Source organism: Schistocerca gregaria, chromosome 6 (genome assembly GCF_023897955.1).
Source record: "Schistocerca gregaria isolate iqSchGreg1 chromosome 6, iqSchGreg1.2, whole genome shotgun sequence".
Classification (NCBI taxonomy): Eukaryota; Metazoa; Arthropoda; class Insecta; order Orthoptera; family Acrididae; genus Schistocerca; species Schistocerca gregaria.
This window is the reverse complement of record NC_064925.1, coordinates 133037206-133057988: the sequence shown is the minus strand read 5'-3', so window position 1 is coordinate 133057988 and position 20783 is coordinate 133037206. Positions and strand designations below refer to the sequence as shown.

Sequence of the window (20783 nt, the reverse complement as noted above, 5' to 3'; positions counted from 1 at the left end):
GACCTAAGTGAACGAGGGCAGACCGACCTCTCTGGAGGCCTTCTGAGTGCCACCTGTGTTTAATTATCTGTTGTCAGCTATCTTGAATTTTAGGCTTATGGTTACTGTTTGTTTCTTAAAATTTCGCAAAATTAATTTTTAAATTTACCTTTCAAGCTTAAACACTGGGGCTTTCTGCCTTTAAAGATTATGGTGATATATTTTAAAATTTTGAAGTTTGATTGTGGCCCTCAGCCATTGGTATTGCACCTTGCCTATGTTGTTTCTTTAAATTATTTTATTGCCATCCTAATTGGATATTTATCTTGTTAAGATTTCATGGTGAAGGCCTTCAGCCGTTGCTAAATTACAATAAATGGCAATTAGGAGCAGAAACTGACCTCAACCCTTGGCCCTTTCCACAAACCTATTACCTGCATTGCAAATCGGGTTTAGCGGGCGTATCAATGGGTAACATGGAAGAAATGGAAATTTTCATTCGTAATACAAAATAATGAAATAACCGAATTCAAGGGCTCAAAATTATTTAGTAGTCTTAAGCCAGTTCTAACGGAATAGAATTAAGGTGATCTGAACCAGTATGAAACAAATGACTTCCCGGCTGTCAGGAATATCAGTGTAAAATGCAACAGTCGAAAGTCATTCACATGCTGCAAAGCTGCAATATTGTATTAAGTATATAGTGCTTACTTAAATGTCTGATAATTTATATAATTAATTATTACGTCAAACAGCGACAAAATAAATGGTGCAACAGTTCAATGTCTCGCAATAGCTCCGCCATTGTACCAATGCTGCGAACGAAACTTTGAGACGCCAGAATTGTAAGTGAACAACTGTCACATAAGCGAATCTCACCATTTTCGCACCATAACAACTATTGCAAAGCTACATGCATCCCAATCATAATAAACGAAGAGACAGAGCTTCACACCAGGGACGAACAATAAATAAAAGTCCTCTGTCGATTTAGCTTATCATATTTTATTTTTAATAAACACTTTTCTGCGTATATAAAAGCCTGGAGATGAGAAGAGTCCGCTCGGATTGGCCGCGCGGTCTGGAGCGCCATGTCACGGCTTTTTCGGCTCCTCCCACCCGACGTTCGAGTCCTCCCTGGGGCATGGGTGTGTGTGTGTGTGTGTGTGTGTGTGTGTGTGTGTGTGTGTGTGTGTGTGTGTGTGTGTGTGTGTGTTCTTCTTAGCCTAAGTTTGTTTAAGTAAGTTTATGTAGACCTAGTGTGTAAGTCTAGGTACCGATGAACTTAGCAGTTTGGTGCCTTATGAATTCACATACATTTGAACATATGACCATTTAGATGAGAAGAACATGAAACGCAGTGCAGTATGTAAAATTAACGATAAAACTAATAAGTGGCTGGCAGCATTAGTAACTGGCATTATATCATAATGATATTCACCTATGTAGTACACTTCTTAGCAGCATCTCCATGCCCTTTTAAACGTGTCCTTTCTTCAAACACTTATGAGCTGTGGGGCACCAGATACACAAAATGTATCAGATTATTATGGTACTAAACGTGCACTTAGCAGCTGCAGCATCCAACACGAAAAAAAGTGGCGTGTTCCATCTGGAGCACTTTTCACTGGATATCTGTTCACCAAGCTGTAGCTGCACGTCGGAAACCTTTCGTGGTTGATAGGAGACATACGCCGCACTGACTGTTGTAACGCTATGCATATTTTTCTTATGTTGCAATGCGGCGAGACACATTTGTAGCCGAGAATACTACGGACCATGGAGTGGATATACAAGGTGAACATTAAAAAAACCGACAAACAGTACGGGATGGGTCCGTGACTGAAAATGGAGAAAAAGAAGTCCTGTAAACACATGTCTTGGCAACGGCCTTGCCGCAGTGGACACACCGGTTCCCGTGAGATCACCGAAGTTAAGCGCTGTCTGGCGTGGTCGGCACTTGGATGGCTGACCATCCAGGCCGCCTTGTGCTGTTGCCATATTTTGGGGTGCACTCAGCCTCGTGATGCCAATTGAGGAGCTACTCGACCAAATACTAGCAGCTTCGATCAGGAATACGATCATAACGACCGGGAGTTCAGTGTGCTGAGCCCCCGCCCCTGCTATCCGCATCCACCACTAAGGATGACACGGCGGTACGAATGATTCATGCCCAGTTGGTATAGTGGCTCGAGTCTCGCAATTTACTAACCACTGCACGTATGGATTTCGTGCTCGCCTTTCTGAGGTTGTCTTATTTGGCCGCCCGCTGCATCCCGTCCCTCAGTGTCCTGTGTGTCCTAAGAGATCCATCCTGGGGAGTAGATCGGACAACCTCCTCTATCTGTACCGATCGCTTGTACGTTCGAAACTATACTATAGCTATTTAGTTTACGCATCTGAATGTCAGTCCATCTTACGCCATTGAAATACAATCCATCATCTTGGAATTCGTTTGGCCAATGTCGCATTTTACTCTAACTCGGTTGATAGTTTCTATGCAGTAGCTACCGAACTACCGCTGTCATATCAGCGTGATATTCCCCTCAGCGGATATCCTTCCTCGATGACTCCTTTGACCGCCAGTATGGAGTTTGCTTTCGGCTACTGCTCTGGCAAATTAACTTGACGCTACGTGCCAATTTCTCGATGGGTGTGAACCCTTCATCACCTTAGGTTCCTGTGGCGGCCTGTGTTCAGATTGGACTTCATTCGCTTCCTAAGGCCACTACCCCAAATTCGATACGTGGATGTTAGTGTCTCAGCGAAACTTGGCGACAGTACCCCTGTGTACATTGATGGCTCTCAGATTGCCCTTGGTGTCTGGTGTGCCTTCGTCATTGGCTCCAACGAGTTTGGGTATCGGCTTGCGGAACGCAACACTACTTAGTATTTACAGCACAGCTCTTCGCCCCTTATCAGGTTACGCAGTACATCCGGCGACACACGCTTTCCAATTGTGATCTGCTCCGATTCTCATAGTGTCCTTCAGAGCCTCCGTCTGCTGTACACAGTCCATCCTTTAGCGCAGTTGGTAAAATGTAGCTTCCACTTGCTCACTCTTGAAAGGGCCATTATGTTAATTATATGGATTCCTGATCACGTCGATCTGACGGGAAACGAAACTTTTACGCTCTTGCCAAGGCATCACCACTGCCCTTCAGTGGAGCAAGCTTCATGGTATTAAACCCCTCCCAGCGGCTTGGCGAACCTCCTCTCGGCCATCTCGCCTCGAGGAGTTTGGGCACTGTCGTTTTAGCCATTGACATTTTTTCAGTGATTATCCTGACGATTTTGTGCTCATTGCCATCAGCCTTTGACGGTTCGGCATTTCTTGATGGAATGCCCTTTTTTTAACGATTTACGTTCTAATGTATCTTTGCTGTCTAAGTTATCGGGCGTTTTAGCGGACGACGCAAGAGCTGTCGACCGGGTTTTACTTTTTATCCATCGTAGCACTATCGCATAGAATATTTAATCTTTCGTTCGGCATCTCCATTGTCTCTATGGAATATTTTGTGGACCTTTCTCCAAGAGGAAATCCTTGTTCTTAAATCTCTTTTCTTCTACCGATTGGGTTTAACCTGTAGTTGCTTTTAACTCCATTTTCACATCAGTGTCCTAAGGTACTGACATGGGTGCGAATGGGCTTAGTTGTATTTGCACCATAAAATACAACAAACAAACAAACAATTCATGTCGAGAAGAAGCTGAGGTGGTGTTTGTGTACGGCCAAAGTGATTGAATCGTTGGAGAGACTGCACGGTTATATGAAAACGAGTACCCTCACAGACATAACCACGTCACACAACGTGTCAAGTCCTTTGAAATCCCTGGACTAGTAGGACAGAGCGGGTGAGGTTATATTTGCGGAAAGGGGCCAAAATAAGTTGCTGTCAGCTGCACTCAACATATAAGCTTTATTTGATACAACACACAATAACATAAGCAAGAATTGAAAACTCTCAGGGATTTAACGGAAGAGCTGCGTTGATTTAATTCAAATTGGCTGAAGGCCACATATGAAAATCCAAGGCCCAAGGCATAAGCAGGAATTGAAGTACAGGAGTACTTGTGGAAGTTTCACTTCTTTTAAAAAAAAATTTTTGTTTCTTCAATAAAAGAAGAATGTTAATTCCGAATAGGCTGAAAACTAGGCTGAACGCCGCATATCAAGAAAACAATTTAACGTCTTAAGGCCTAGGAGGAAGAGCTTTCAATTTAAAAAGGCTGAGAGCCGTAGCTTAAAATATTTCATGTAAAACTCGGCTGAATGCCTCATACTAAAGAATAACAAAGTTATGACTTAAGGGCAAGACCAAGATTTTAAATTTTTAGTTAAGAGAGATTAAAACTCGTTTGAGGGCCACACACACCATGCAGAAAACAATTTTGCTGCTTCAGCCTAAAAGAACAGCCTTGCAATTTGAATAAGCTAAAACTCGGCTGAAGGCCATACACAGTACTTAAAAGTAATAAGGAAATCACTATTTAAAACAGAAGGAGCGGCGCTCAGAAGGTTCCAAGGGTCGGCCTGGGATGTAAAAATAACGCACGCTTAGGTTAGACATGCAGCCTGACCGACAAGCTCTTAATTGGAAGGCAACACAACCAAGGGGCGGTTCACGACCGACCAACAACCTGACCGATTTCCAACGGTCAAATCAAACTGCAGAGATAATGGAAAATATCGGCCGATGAAGAGTAACCGAGATACCAATAACTTCAACTGGGCTTCACCAAGATCAAGGAATCAAACGTCAGTCAAGACGAGTTTAAACGAATCCGAAAACACAAGTCAAAACTTTCAAGTCACTACCGGAGGCTGCCGATTCTAGGCAAGAATAGACACGAATTGTTATCACACGTGTCATGGGCTAAGAAAACAACAATTCACACATAACAAACAAATCGTAAAGTCGAGTTTTAAGAACTGGTAACTAATTACTCAACTAGAGGATCCTGCTTCGCAATAAGACGAGAAGTCGCTCACACAGCTAGCGCGTCCAAATGCAACAGCGCGTGCCCCCCGCCAAAAGCCCCGGCCTGGCTTCGCGCTGTGGACACTGCGTCGCTGCTCAGTTCCAACTAATCAACCAGGCACAACCACAATCCCAACTCGAAAAATGGTGTTCGTCCTGAGGATCCAAGACGTCGTCGACTGAGCCGCCCGGCCGAGCAAAAAAGGACTAACCGTCGTCCCCGCTGGTACTGGCTGTGCGGACCTCACTGGGGCTCCGTCCCCGACTGCACTGCTGCTGCGTCCCGAGAGCCCTCCTGGTCCGTCTCCGACTACACTCCTGGTCCGTCTCCAACTCAACTGACTTCCAGAGTGTGATATACCAGATCTGGAGGACCGGGTTCTACAGGATATTCAGAAGTACTCTAGTACAAGCTATAGACAAGTGGCCCGCCAACATGGTGTAAGCCAGAGTACGATTATGCTCATCCTGCATGGCAACGGCTTATCACCCTCACCGCTCGGAAGGACTATCGGCAGCGGGAAGGATTTTATCGATGGTTTTTGCACCGGACCGTCACAATTGTGGCATTTCTGTCATCATTTCTATCTACCGACGAGGCAGCCTTTACCAGAACTGGCATTGTAAGTCTGCATAATCTCAGTTGTGGACTACGGACAATCCTCGGGGAATAGTTCAGGCGCCTCATTGCATCGGTTCAGCATCAATGTGCAGGTACGGATTCTTTAACAGGAGGATATTAGTGTTTAACGTCCCGTCGACAGCGAGGTCTTTATAGAAGGAGCACAAGCTCGGATTAGGGCAGATTGTTCACTACCTCTGTGACGCTATTATGAAAGAGCCTGGAATGTGCGAAAGAGTGCGATAATCCACGATGCGACATGTGGACGAATGCATGGCATCCAATAATGATCATTTGAACATCTGTTATCACGTGGATGCGAAGCAGCTCTGACTGTGTTCTGGGACGATTTATTATTGTTGCACGCACGCCACCCATTTCCAGACATATGTTTATAGCACTCAATCTCCAGGTTACAAATGGCCTACCGGGACCATCCGACCGCCGTGTCATCCTTAGTGGTGGATGCGGATAGGAGGGGCGTGGGGTCAGCACAGTGCTCTCCCGGTCGTTATGATGGTATTCCTGACCAAAGCTAATACTATTTGGTCGAGTAGCTCCTCAATTGGCATCACGAGGCTGAGTACACCCCAAAAAATGGCAACAGCACATGGCGGCCTGGATGGTCAGCCATCCAAGTGCCGACCATGCCAGACAGCGCTTAACTTCGGTGATCTCACGGGAACCGGTGTGTCCACTGCGGCAAGGCCGTTGCCTAGACACATGTTTACAGGACTTCGTTTTCTCCATTTCCAGTCACGGATTCATCCCGTGCTGTTTGTCGGTTTTATTAATGTTCACCTTGTATATCCACTCCATGGTCCGTAGTATTCCCGGCTACAAATGGGTCTCGCCGCATTGCAACATAAGAAAAATATGCATAGCGTTACAACATTCAAAAATATGTATTATTTAGTGCGGCGTATGTCTCCCATCAACCACGAAAGGTTTCCGACGTGCAGCTACAGCTTGGTGAACAGATATCCAGTGAAAAGTGCTCTAGATGGCACGCCACTTTTTTTCATATTGGATGCATCAGTTGCTAAGTACTAACAACTTATGAGCGACAGGGTGCGGTACTTTTTCCTTCACTCGAATCTCATCGAGATACATGGGATGCTCATGGAACGAGGTAGCAGAGTCTCTGTTACAATTTGTATAGTGATGAGGAGGAAGCGGGCAATCGCCCTCGTCAGCATCCGTATCAGAAGTAACATATTCGGCAGTGCTTCTACAGGACATTCTGGTGTAGCTGTAACATTGATGAAGCGATGCGTGGAGTTGGGAAGGTACAATCGGACTGTGGTTTCGTCAAAGTCTGCTTTGATCTTCGATGGAAGTGCAACTCGATCAAAAGTCAGAAAGAGAGTGCGCATAGGAACTAAGGTGGTATCAACTGTTTTCATAACTCGATGGACTGCAGTAACGCCCTGGTCAGAGCTAAGTTGGGATTTGTCCCTCTGTCAGACCTGTCAAGCAGCAGAGTCATACCTCCCGAACTTCTGACAGAGGGACCAATTACAATTTGGAAATGTCACAGGTCTGGGCGTGGCCTGTACCAGGGAGTATGTGCTAACCCCACCCAGCCGGCCGTTGTGACCGAGCGGTTCTAGGTGCTTCAGTCCGCAACCGCGTGACCGCTACGGTCACAGGTTCTAATCCTGCCTCGGGCATGGATGTTTGTGATGTCCTTAGGTTACTTAGGTTTAAGTAATTCTAAGTTCTAGGGGACTGATGACAGATGTTAAGTCCCATAGTGCTCAGAGCCTTTTTTTTAACCCTACCTGTCGACCCAGCGCTGGGAATTACGCGTTACCCAGTCACCTCTTACGCGTCAAACGTGTAGGCCGCCTTCAGGAGCACACAGGGCGGAAGAAGAAACAGAGAGGAACGTCAAACATCGAAGCGGAGAAAGGCTATGAAATGAAGAACGAAGAAAGAAAGAAAAAAAACAAACATTGAGGATCTGTTCTGATGTGCGGCTATTAAAACATCATAACACATTCCCTTAAATATCGCCGACTTGTTCCCCGAGAGAGTGACAAAAGAATAGCAGAAGAATAGACATGCAGGACAAAAAGGGAAGAGGTGCTGTAGAGGCTAGGGTCGGGTGGCAGCCAGGCACTAACTCACCAAAGAGTTGTAATGCCCCTGGGGGGGGGGGGGTTCTCGACATGAATACCGGACCATTCTGCTGCTTACAGTACACCATGTCAATCACACAGCCTGCAACACACAAGTAAAACACGGCAAATAGTCAGAGGGAGATTCATCTGTCAGCGCCATCTATTGTGGCAACGATGCATTTCCGGACACATGTTGATTGGATGTTTTTTCCTCAATTTCCACTTAGTAATACGTCCTTGTAGTTAGTCGGTTTTATTTATGTTCATGCTACACAGGCTAAGGGAAACTCGAGACATACGTGATGCTGGCGGCCTATGAAGCCGGGAAATAGCCTCAAATTCTTCTACAAAAGTGACCTAAGGTAGAGTGCAAGAGCGGCAAGAGAAATTTTCATTATCTTCTCACTCTCTTTCACAACATGCTTAGTCGGCTATTTCGTTGGTTTTCTATTTAAACATTTTCGTGAGGGTAATCAAACAAAAATACCATTTTAAACGTTTTGCAGAAACTAATTACGTATACAATTTGTTCTAGAGTAGCGTTTACAATTACAGCAGTTACGTAGCAAGAAGGCGAGATAAACAAAGCGATTTAATTGCTGATCTCATGTGGTAAAATTCACAATATTGTGAGTTAAAACAAATGGACTTTTGATATTACCGAGAAACGTAAATGGACCCATGCGGTGAGCATGCGCTATAGCCTTGTTGGACTTTGTAGACCAATCTGAGGCTGTTTCCTGGCCTTACAAACGTCAAGAATCCTACATCAAATTGTTGGTGTCGACTTCACCTACAACACTGTGGTACGTTGTTAGCGGTTATCGTTGACACCATACAGAACGCTCTGGGGGATCAAATGGAGCGGCGTGTGCTTATAGTTGGTACACTGCTCCTCTTTCAAGAAAATGAGATCATACTATAGTCTTTATCTTCCACGAATAACTGAAGTAAGTAACTGCGTTTTCACATTCATTACAGATTTTGTTTTGGAACGTTACTACACTCCTCCGTAATTCTGCTGGTTTCTACGTAGGAGAACTCGGCTCAGAACAGGGTACTTAATGTTTAACAACTTCAGTAAAATAAATAAGGACAGAAAAACAATTCTTACACGTATAAAAATCACATTCTAGTATCACCTGATGCACCGTACTTGAAAATAACTTAAAATTATATGATATGTATTGTTTAGATTTTTCAATAAATGGTTGCGTATTCCTTGTGCCGCACCAAAGGGGCAAAATAAGATACAGCATTTTTTGTGGGATTATTGCATAAACGTTCAATTCATTGAGAATATCCTCTTAAACCTATAAAGTTTAATGCATAATTTATACTAAGTGGTATAGACTCTTAAAAATATCTTTAACAATAAGAAAATACTTTGTCATTTTGAAACATGTACAGTTATTTTAATGATTAATAGCAAGTTAATGTTGGTTTTACTTTATTGAATCCTGGGGTTCGTGCACGAAACATGTTTTCTAGCTTGCGAGTAGATAACATAGGATGCCTGGTAATGAGTTCTGCAACCAGAAAAGTTTCTTTGTCAGATCTGTACATTTCTTTCTGCCAGCTGATACGCTAACGACCTGGAAATAAGACGTTTCGTCGTTGGACTAAAATAGTGCTTTTCATTGACTTCAGGTTGCCTTTTTCTTCTGCAGGGAACACATTTTTATATTTCCCCTCTGAGTCGTCAACTCCGTTGTTCGGATTATCCTTAGCTTTTAGAAAGCATCTTTTCAACAAGCTCCTTAGATGCTTTTAAAAGCCCCATTTAAGAATTTAAAACGTGTGGAATTGGCATTTTAATTTATTTAATATATAATTAATGCCTTTCAGTCTTTGTGATAAAAATTTACACCATGTAGAAAATCAAGGGAAAAAAATAAATAAATATAGTTTGAAATTTACTTGCATCAAAAAATCAAGGTGCAGAAGGGGACACTATCCCATTCTGCCCCTTCCCTCTCTACCCCAAAAGCACTTTCAGCATAAAATTTTTATGGAGCATAATAACTGACAGACTTAAACGTATTATGTAACAGACGTATAGAGAATTTAATTAGCTTTAAGATTGTATGTCACATAATGGCGTAAAATTAACGACTTATCTTGAGTTTAAATTCATCAAAAGTTGTAGAAACACGACTGGAAACTTGAAGAACAACGGTTTACTTACAAGTTGCACTCCAAACTATGTCAGAATGGTTGTAGACTTTCCCTTCCACTCAAAGGCGTTGTTACATGTCGCTACAATAGATTGTAGCACTTTCCAGTCTACAAAACAGAGAACAGTACTGTTGTGTCTCGCTACCCCGAGTTACACTAATTTGTATTATTGAAGTATATTCCCCAGCAAACTTCATAGAATCTGAAAAAACATTGCTTATGTGACATATCAAGGCCAGCTTGAAATTTTATATTGGACATTTATACGCGACATTTCATTTTCTTAGATATCTCTAGAATATATACCTTAGTAATGATTTGCAAATTTTCTACCATTTGTGCAGTCCTAGTAAAATCACTCTATAAACAAAAATTCAACTTATGAAATCCCTAGACTCACATAAAATCATGGACCTAGTTTGGCTCGTGGGACACATGTGTCCCATCGCACAGATTTTCAATGTCGATCAAGTTTAAATGTTTTTGTAGTGAAAGTGTATTATTGGGCATAAAGGTAGACAGTTACTGACATTTCATTTTTGAAATACATGTAAAATAGTTATTTTTAAATGGGTTATAACGTATTGGGAAAAGGCAGTTTTTCAGTCTCGAACATGGATGAAATCCAGCAAGCATATGTCAGTGTTAATGAAAGATAAAAACAGCAGCCCAGTTTATTACATTGACCTGGTTCCAGGGCCAACTAAGGATATCTTCATCACAGCAAGTTGCAGTTATCTATGAAGAATTTTTAATCTATACGCGAGAATAATATCCACATCAAAAACATTAAGTGCCACTAGAAATATTAAAAACTTCTATATATTCACTTTGCTTGGAGAGGTAATGAGAACGTATGAGCTAAAGTGCTCAATTAATGAAAGTAGAACTTATCTTGTAAAGCCAAGATTAAAACCGCTAGCACAGCAAAGCACTAGTATTGAGATCAGACGGAAGTGTTTCACAAGTAATTTCGACGCTACGTGAAAACAGAGCTGTGCGCGCCATCTATGGGGAGTGAATATCCTAGACCGGCACAAATTGAGGAAAGAGTTTTGCTATAAAAGAGAATAGTTATAACAATTGACCAGGTTTATTAACAGAAGTATAAAGATAGGCAATTAAGGAAATCACAGGAAATGCTTTAAAATGAAAAAGTAGTTACACGCGGCCTCAGCCGTTCATAGATCTGTTTCAACGCCTTTATCACTGGAAGAAAAAGTGAATTCAAAACAAGCCATAGCAGCTAATGACTATGAACCTTCCTTATTTGATAATATTTTCAAAGCAAAACTAACAGCAGCCATTATTTTAGCCAATATTGCTAATAATAACAGTTCTGGTTGTTGTTGTTGTTGTTGTTGTTGTTGTTGTCATTGTTGTTGTGGTCTTCAGTCCTGAGACAGGTTTGATGCAGCTCTTCATACTACTCTATCCTATGCAAGCTTCTTCATCTCCCAGTACCTACTGCAACCTACATCCTTCTCAATCTGTTTAGTGTATTCATCTCTTGGACTCCCTCTACGATTTTTACCCTCCATGCTGCCCTCGAGTACTAAATTGGTGATCCCTTGTTGCCTCAGAAGATGTCCTACCAACATATCCCTTCTTCTAGTCAAGTTGTGCCACAAACTCCTGTTCTCCCCAATTCTATTGAATACCACCTCATTAGTTATATGATCTACCCATCTAATCTTCAGCATTCTTCTGTAGCACCATATTTCGAAAGCCTCTATTCTCTTGTTGTCTAAATTAGTTATCGTCCATGTTTCACTTCCATACATGGCTACGCTCCATACAAATACTTTCAGAAACGACTTCCTGACACTTAAATCTATACTCGATGTTAACAAGTTTCTCTTCTTCAGAAACGCTTTCCTTGTTATTGCCAGTCTACATTTTATATCCTCTCTACTTCGACCTAAATCAGTTATATTGCACTCCAAATAACAAAACTCCTTCAGTACTTTAACTGTCTCATTTCGTAATCTAATTCCCTCAGCATTACCTGGCTTAATTTGACTACATTCCTTTATCGTCGTTTTGCTTTTGTTGATGTTCATCTTATATCTTCCTTTCAAGACACTATCCATTCCGTTCAACTACTCTTCCAAGTCCTTTGCTGTCTCTGATAGAATTACAATGTCATCGGCGAACATCAAAGTTTTTATTGCTTCTCCATGGATTTTAAAAACTACTCCGAATTTTCTTTTGTTTCCTTCACTCTTTGCTCAATATACAGATTGAATAACACCAGGGATAGGCTACTACCCTGTCTCACTCCCTTCCCAACCACTGCTTCCCTTTCATGCCCCTCGACTCTTACAACTACCATCTGGTTTCTGTACCAATTACAAATAGCCTTTCGCTCCTTGTATTTTACCCCTGTCACCTTCAGAATTTGAAAGATAGTATTCCAGTCAACATTGTCAAAAGCTTTCTCTAAGTATACAAATGCTAGAAACTTAGGTTTTCCTTTCCTTAATCTAGCTTCTAAGGTAAGTCGTAGAGTCAGTATAGCCTGACATGTCCCCACATTTCTACTAATTCCAATCTGATCTTCCCTATGGTCGGCTTCTACCTGTTTTTCAATTCGTCTGTTAAGAATTCGCGTTAGTATTTTGTAGCTGTGACTTATTAAACTGATTGTTCGGGAATTTGCACATCTGTCAGCACCTGATTTCTTTGAGATTGGAATTATTATATTCTCCTTGAAGTCTGAGGGTATTTGGCCAGTCTCATACGTCGTGATCACCAGATGGTAGAGTTTTGTCAGGACTGTCTCTCCCAGGGCCGTCAGTAGTTCTAATGGAATGTTGTCTACTCCCGGGGCCTTGTCAATAATGACAGTAACGAAAGGAAATACATCTCAATACTGTACTTACGGATCAGTTCGTCGTATGCTAGAAAAGAAATATTAATGTAAAGTTACCTTTCCGTTAGTATAAGTTTACAAAAAGTCTAATTCACAATTTAAATTCGTTAATTACACCTTTGGGTAGTTCAGGGACTTCTAAAATAAACAGTGAAATTTATCCAGTTTATTACCTACGACTGTCCGGAAGAGCCATCAATATCGGATGTAAAGAGCATTTATTAGGAAGGAAGGGTATTAACATGCACAATACATCCTTTGCGAATCATTTTCTAACTACTGGCCACAAAACCAAAGGCGTGGATGAAGCTACTAAGCTTCATAAATCAAACAAAGGCTATGAACTGTAAGTAGTCTCGGCAAGAGAGTCTCTGGTTGGAAGGAGTAGCAGCTAGCGAGTCGGTAGGGAAGTGTATTGACATGGAGACTGTGTGTTGGTAGGACATGCATTGTAAAGTGAGATGAAATGATGTGTTTATAAGAAAATACGCAAGGAAATGTTTGATGACGGACGTTTAGTTGACGGTTTTTGGGCAGTGGAATTATTGACAACTATGTAATGTCTGGAACTGGATGTCACAAGAATAACGTAAAATTTTGTAAATACATTGTTTGCTCTGTAACAGAATCTTTCTTTTGCTAATCATATACCTACTAGTAGTTAGAGTCCATAGTAGTTAGAATCTTTTTATTTATCTGGCTGTTATTGCTACTTGCTGTAACTGCTGTCGTTCGTGTTTGAAGATTTTCTGTGACGTAAGTCACTTATGAAAAGAATGGAGTTTCCTGACTGAAATGAGTTTAGGCAATTAACAGAGCTGGAGGTAGTTTCAGATTCCGTTAATTTGATATTCTTTTGGATTTGTATTATTATTAGGCTTTCTTTCAATTCAGTGCCATTCTTTTGTGTTGATTATTGGAAGTCATGTTGTCAATGTATAGCAGTCAGATTGCATTGGGCTTTTATATCGTGAGAAATAAATGAATAGGTTAAGTCTGAGTTGTCTTTGTCAAGGAAAACTCTGTAAGTCGGTAATTAATGGCCTCTGAGCACTATGTGACTTAACTTCTGAGGTCATCAGTCGCCTAGAACTTAGAACTAATTAAACCTAACTAACCTAAGGACAACACACACATCCATGCCCGACGCAGGATTCGAACCTGCGACCGTAGCGGTCTCTCGGCTCCAGACTGTAGCGCCTAGAACTGCACGGCCACTCCGGCCGGCGGGTCAGTAATTAATAAAAATAATTAAAGATGCACAGTAATAAAGGCGAAATGAAAAATTTCTATGACTGCTTTAAACCACTGTTCACAACTCTATAACATACAAAATAAAATGTCGAATCAAAACACCTTCAGCTATGTAAATTTCCAGTCGATTTATTTCAGCAACCAGTTTTAGCGCTAGATTACGCGTTCTTCATGATGTGCTAGAAGAATCCCACATCCAGTCCAGTGAAAACAGGGGCCAGCATTCAGTGGCCGTATCTGCAGGTTTCTACATAACACTGCGATCCCTGTGATCATCACTTGCCTTCCAAGGCCTAAAAACGGCGTACTGTATGACTGACCTGGTTGTTCAGATATAATAACAGCTGGATTTAGGCGGCTATAGGTGTTTCCGTTCGACTTTTTATACTGAACATCTGAAGTCCCATAACCATCTGTATAAAGATGGACTTACAGATATTTGACATACTGTTGTTGTTTGACTGAAGAACTTTACAGACATCTCTAAAACATCACCTTCCTCCTCTTTTAATTGTTTTCGTTTTTTTTTCTTTACTGTTATTTCACTTCCCAAAATGGGACAGGCTGGGAGTGGCATGATACGCCACTCTTCAGAAAAGAGTGTTACAGAAAAAACATAGTCAAATGATAAAAGAACACATAACATAGACTGGTATAAAGTGATGAATAAACAAGAACGAAAATTGATGAGTAAAAACGGTAGATCTAAAATAACATAGATGGGAACCATACACACACATGCAGAGATTCAACACTGTGGGACGACACAAAAGCAAAGGAACACCACAGTGGGAACACAAATGAATGATGCTGGAAACATTGCTGGTGCTGGTGGAACATAGCACTGCACACAGCACTGGAGTAACACTGACACTGCAACGTAGGGGACCTAGGGTGGAGAGAGGGGGGAGAAAATGGGAGGGAGAGAGAGACGGTAGGTGGAAACGAGGAGGGTGGCAGGAGGGGGTAGGAGGGGGTAGGAGAGGGCAGTGGAGGGGAGAAGGAAAAGAGCTCGAAGCCCTGGGGTGGAGGAGGGGGGGTGAAAAGGAAAAAGATGGTGTTTGGCAGGGGAAAAGGAGGTGTTTTCGTTTTACATCACAGCTGTTATTCATACTGTGTTAATTCTGTTCCTTTTGAGCATTTTCATGTTATTTGCATTGGACAGGTGGCGTCAAGGTTACTGTTTACATTCTACAGCATTTCATGTGTGTTTCATTTACTACCTATCTTTATACATCTGTTATACAGCTTGGTCTGTTGTTATAACTACTTTCATTTACAGTGTAATTGTTTTCTTAATTTGCGCCTGTGTACGTTCTTGGCGTCCCCACAAGTGGCGTGCACGGCCGAGTTTCCACGTAGCGGAGAAAACAGTTAACAAACTTTCCAATCTCATGTCAGTCCGAACGGCTTGTTATACTCGTGTTTTAATGTTGGCTTCATAAGAAAACTTGTACGTGTTTGGCTCGAGCAGTTCAGCTCATACGTTTTTATCCTTTCCCCACGCTGGATCCCAACGGCCTCATATCACTAGCAGTCAAGATGACAGGCATCTTATCCGCATGGCTGTAGCGGATCGTGCAGCCACGTCTCGATCCCTGCATCAACAGATGGTGACGTTTGCAAGACAACAACCATCTGCACGAACAGTTCGACGACGTTTGCAGCAGCATGGACTATCACCTCGGAGACCAAGGCTGCGGTTACCCTCGACGCCGCATCACAGACTGGAGCGCCTGTGATGGTGTACTCAAAGACGAACCTGGGTGCAAGAATGGCAAAACGTCATTTTTTCGGATGAATACAGGTTCTTTTTACAGCATCATGATGGTCGCATCCATGTTTGTCGACATCGCGGTGAACGCACATTGGAAGCGTGTATTCTTCATCGCCACACTGGCTTATCACCCGGCGTGATGGTATGGGGTGCCATTGGTTACACGTCTCGGTCACTTCTTGTTTGCACTGACTGCACTTTGAACAGTGGACGTTACATTTCAGATGTGTTACGACCCGTGGCTCTACCCTCTATTCGATCCCTGCAAAACCCTACATTTCAGCAGGATAATGCACGACCGCATGTTGCAGGTTCTGGACGGGCCTTTGTGGATACAGGAAATGGTCGACTGGTGCCCTGGCCAGCACATTCTTCATATCTCTCACCAACTGAATACGTCTGGTTAATGGTGGACGAGCAACTGCACAATATGCCAGTCCTGCTCTTGATGAACTGTGGTATCGTGTTGAATCTGCATGGGCAGCTGTACCTGTACACGCCATCCAAGCTCTGTTTGACTCATTGCTTAGGCGTATCAAGGTCGTTATTACGGCCACAGGTGGTTGTTCCGGGTAATGATTTCTCAGGATCTATGCACACAAATTGCGTGAAAATGTAATCACATGGCAGTTCTAGTATAATATATTTTGTCATATGAATACCCGTTTATCATCTGCTTTTCATCCTGTTGTAGCAATTTTAATGGCCAGTAGTGTATCTCACTCTGGCATTGGTACCCTTAGTTGCTATGGAAACTCGATCGATGCAAAAAAAATTGTGTAACCGGGTGGCTGTTTTTATCGTTCATGAAAGGGACAATTTTTATTGTAACGGATTCTTCGACGGCTGGTGCCGTCTAAGAATCCAGAGCTATACTGCGTACAGTAGTTCTTCGATGGCAGTGTGTCAGCTGCACTCGGGAGTCATAGCAGCAGACTCCGTCTCTCGCTCTGTCCGTGGCAGAAGGCAAGGTAAGAGACGGTGCAGCGGGGTGCGACGTCGGCTGGAAGGGGGTGGGGGGGGGGGGGGGGCGGTGGCAGTTCGAGTGGATCGAGAGCGCTGGATCGAATTCTAATTCGAGCATCATCGGATAGCCAGTCGATCCGGCGCGCTCTCCAACTCTCTCGAGCGGCGAGAAAAGACCGCCGCGGCCGCGCCTCCTCGCGGAGGGGTTAATCCCGGCGGGTCGACTTGTGATCCGGCGCTGGCTGCGAGCCAAATCGCCCGCTCCCTGCGCCGCTGTAATTGAAACAGCCGCCACCCCGAGCCTCGATTCGTCCCGACCTAAGCCCGCCACACGGCACCTGGGGAATCGCAGTAACTCGCTTTCGCTGTCGGCAGACCCTTAGACGACTTGGCGGACTAGTCTTCTACTCTTCTACCCACCCACCCCTCCCCTCCACCGTCCCCTTCCGCCGTCACCCTATCTCGTTAGAGGCCTCTAAATCTCACAGAGCGTATTACATTTCTTACACATCAATGTTTTATTTTGTTGTGACTGACCATTCGCAATTTTTCACAACACAACTTTTATTGAAGTTCACAAGCTAGATGACTGAACATACAAACTAAAGGTACAATTATGAAAAAAAGTCTACTAATTGAGGCAAACAAAAGTTCACTCCTTACACACACACACACACACACACACACACACACACACACACACACACACTAGTGACAGTCCAATTACGAGACGAAGACGCAATCTTCGACGGTTGCAGTACACGAGGTCTGCATCCAGCGTGAACTGAACTTCGGGCCTGGTTCTAGTCTCTAAACAGCTGTCTCCATCCAATCAGATTTCGGCGTGGTGATACATCCTGCAGGCCGTGGCTCGAGCTCCCCATGCAGGAAGTAGTGCTCGGAATGTTTGTTTCCATTATCTTGTGTCTAAATAGCCGGTGTTTACCATGGTGCTCTTTAGGTACGCCTTTAGGCATAGACAACTTTGTCTTCTGTGGTGTTATATGGGTTGCCGGCCCTCAGAGGCTACCTTGGCTACAGTATAACATATTTATAGTACCGAAACTCTGTTACATCTTTTAGAAAGGTAGATACTGAGCCGTGACGCGTCTGGCGCCAGTGTTCTCGCACTTAGAGTGACATCGCTGCCACGATTATAGGGCCACCATCTTTGCCTTCCGCGATTCACGCCGGTGGTCGGGTGGTTAAGGGAGAGAGACAAGAGACAGCGGAGTGGATATTCGCAGGGTTGGAGGTGGCTTGTGGAAGTTTACCGTGAGGCCTGTGGTTTGACACCTGTACGCTATGGGCAGGGTCAGCGAGACATCCCGGCAGAGTGACTTGATGGGACCTCGGGTTTGGTATCGCGGTGGTGCACTGTTGTGTTTTGAGGCTTTTCTGCTGGGAGGGCATGTATAGGTTCTTGCTACTGGCCATGGAAATTGAGATGTGTCTAAGGCGTGTCGGAGGAAATGTGTGATGCTCGCCGCTGTTGCATGTAAAAACGCTTCGTCTGCCTTGTGTCTGTGCAGGAAATTATGCGAAGTAAATAGCTGATACCACGGCGATGTCTTGCTCTCACGAGTTGTTGAATATATTTCGGAATTACTGAATGCCGGCCGCGGTGGTCTCACGGTTCTAGGCGCGCAGTCCGGAACCGTGCGACTGCTACGGTCGCAGGTTCGAATCCTGCCTCGGGCATGGATGTGTGTCATGTCCTTAGGTTAGTTAGGTTTAAGTAGTTCTAAGTTCTAGGGGACTGATGACCACAGCAGTTGAGTCCCATAGTGCTCAGAGCCATTTGAATTACTGAATGGTGAAGATGTCCCACGTGTAAAGCAAATGAAGTCATCTGGGCCATACTAAGGTGCTGTTTTATTCTGCTTCAATCTGTGTCAGTTATATATGCATTTATATGCCCTTCTTTATTTGCAGAAGCTATAGAAGTGTGTAAACAGAGAGCTATGTGGAAAGGGATGCAAAGCTGAAATCCTTCCAATAAGTGAATACACTCGAACTCTGTATTACTAAAGGTGCCTTTCGATACAAGCACCTACATTGGGTAATAAGTGTTATTCGGAGGTTGTCATGGTACTGTAAGTAATTATTATACACAAAATTGCTTATTCTGATTATACTAAATTGGAGAAGTAAGGTCGGTTGTGTGCAACAGTGAATTACTATTGTCTCCTCCGTGTGGCAGCCTAGCATTGTCAGTGGCTTCAGTCATTATTCCTGTCATACATCGAGTTTTGTATTCGAGGGTTTGCCTAAGCTGACACTGTTGAGTTGTAAGACCTATAAACCGGCAAGTCAAACTGGGTATTCTGTGAGCTCAAGACTATATTCTATTACGTGGTACCTTAGTTCGTTATAAGTTAGAAGTATTTTACGTGTTATTAATATTCTGCTGTTTCCTTTGCCTACAGAGGAGCTAGTTCTGTGTAGTGGTTTATATTTCATTAGGGTGTTACGCTTTGTATCATTTAATGTTAATCGTTTTTAAGAAGTTACAAATGACTCTGTGTATGTTGCAGGTAGCTGAAACTGACGTTTTCACGCGGATCGCGTCCTGACGGGGTTGATAGAGGCCTTTATGTTTTTTACTACGGCACATCCGACTATCCTCCTTGAGTACATTTGTCTCGCTTATATCGTTACTACGTTTGTCCAGTGGAATTAGGGCTTACTGTAATCACCTTACATGTTGAAATTAAGTAGCTCCCTTGACATGGATGTAGTCGTATTGTCATCTGTAAAGATTGATAGTGTTATTCATTTGTCCTGGTCACTTGTATCATTATTTATATTGTTATATTTAATATCAGTAAAATGTGTTAGCGAGGTCCGAATTGGGCGTTGTATTCTCCTCTTGTGGAAACAAATTTAAGTGATTTTATTCCTTTTTAAAGTAGCTTTTAGATGCGTACATCTTGATTCCTTGTTTGGTGTTCTTATGGCTTCTTCGTTAATTAAAATTACGATAAACGTAATTTTGGTAACGGAGGGTTTCGTGTATTTATTTGTTGCTAAGTGGAAACTAAGTTAAGTGCAGAAACCCTACCAGATACTGATGCAGGTGTGTCCCCGGAGTCTTTTGCGGTGGCACGACGAACTAAAATCTTAACTATTTTCAATATATATCAACTAGAATAAAATACTCTAAGTGTCAATAGCTCTCTCCGCCATCTGAAAACTCACAGAAACGGCGTAATGATTAGTCTGAACGTTGTATCACTTTTAACGACGGTGCCAGTATGAGACATTCCGCGGGGTGTTCTCCAACAGGATAACGCTCCTCACATACCACTGTTGTAACCAAACATGCTCTACTGAGTATCGACATGTTGCGTTGACCTGCTCGATTACCAGACCTATCTCCATTCGAGCATACACTCCTGGAAATTGAAATAAGAACACCGTGAATTGATTGTCCCAGGAGGGGGAAACTTTATTGACACATTCCTGGGGTCAGATACATCACATTATCACACTGACAGAACCACAGGCGCATAGACACAGTCAACAGAGCATGCACAATGTCGGCACTAGTACAGTGTATATCCACCTTTCACAGCAATGAAGGCTGCTATTCTCCCTTGCAGTCCTGATTGTGGCGCTCACCTGCACGGCGCCAAACACGCATACGACCATCATTGGCACCAAGGCAGAAGCGACTCTCATCGCTGAAGACGACACGTCTCCATTCGTCCCTCCAGTCACGCCTGTCGCGACACCACTGGAGGCGGGCTGCACGATGTTGGGGCGTGAGCGGAAGACGGCCTAACGGTGTGCGGGACCGTAGCCCAGCTTCATGGAGACGGTTGCGAATGGTCCTCGCCGATACCGCAGGAGCAACAGTGTCCCTAATTTGCTGGGAAGTGGCGGTGCGGTCCCCTACGGCACTGCGTAGGATCCTACGGTCTTGGCGTGCATCCGTGCGTCGCTGCGGTCCGGTCCCAGGTCGACGGGAACGTGCACCTTCCGCCGACCACTGGCGACAACATCGATGTACTGTGGAGAC

General features: G+C 43.4%; 2 pseudogenes; one reads left to right on the top strand and one right to left on the bottom strand.

The window, feature by feature from the left end:
* Nucleotides 1-1861: 1861 nt before the first annotated feature.
* On the top strand, nt 1862-1979 carry LOC126279301 (5S ribosomal RNA; annotated as a pseudogene).
* A 4202-nt stretch (nt 1980-6181) lies between these two features.
* On the bottom strand, nt 6182-6299 carry LOC126279270 (5S ribosomal RNA; annotated as a pseudogene).
* Nucleotides 6300-20783: the final 14484 nt, after the last annotated feature.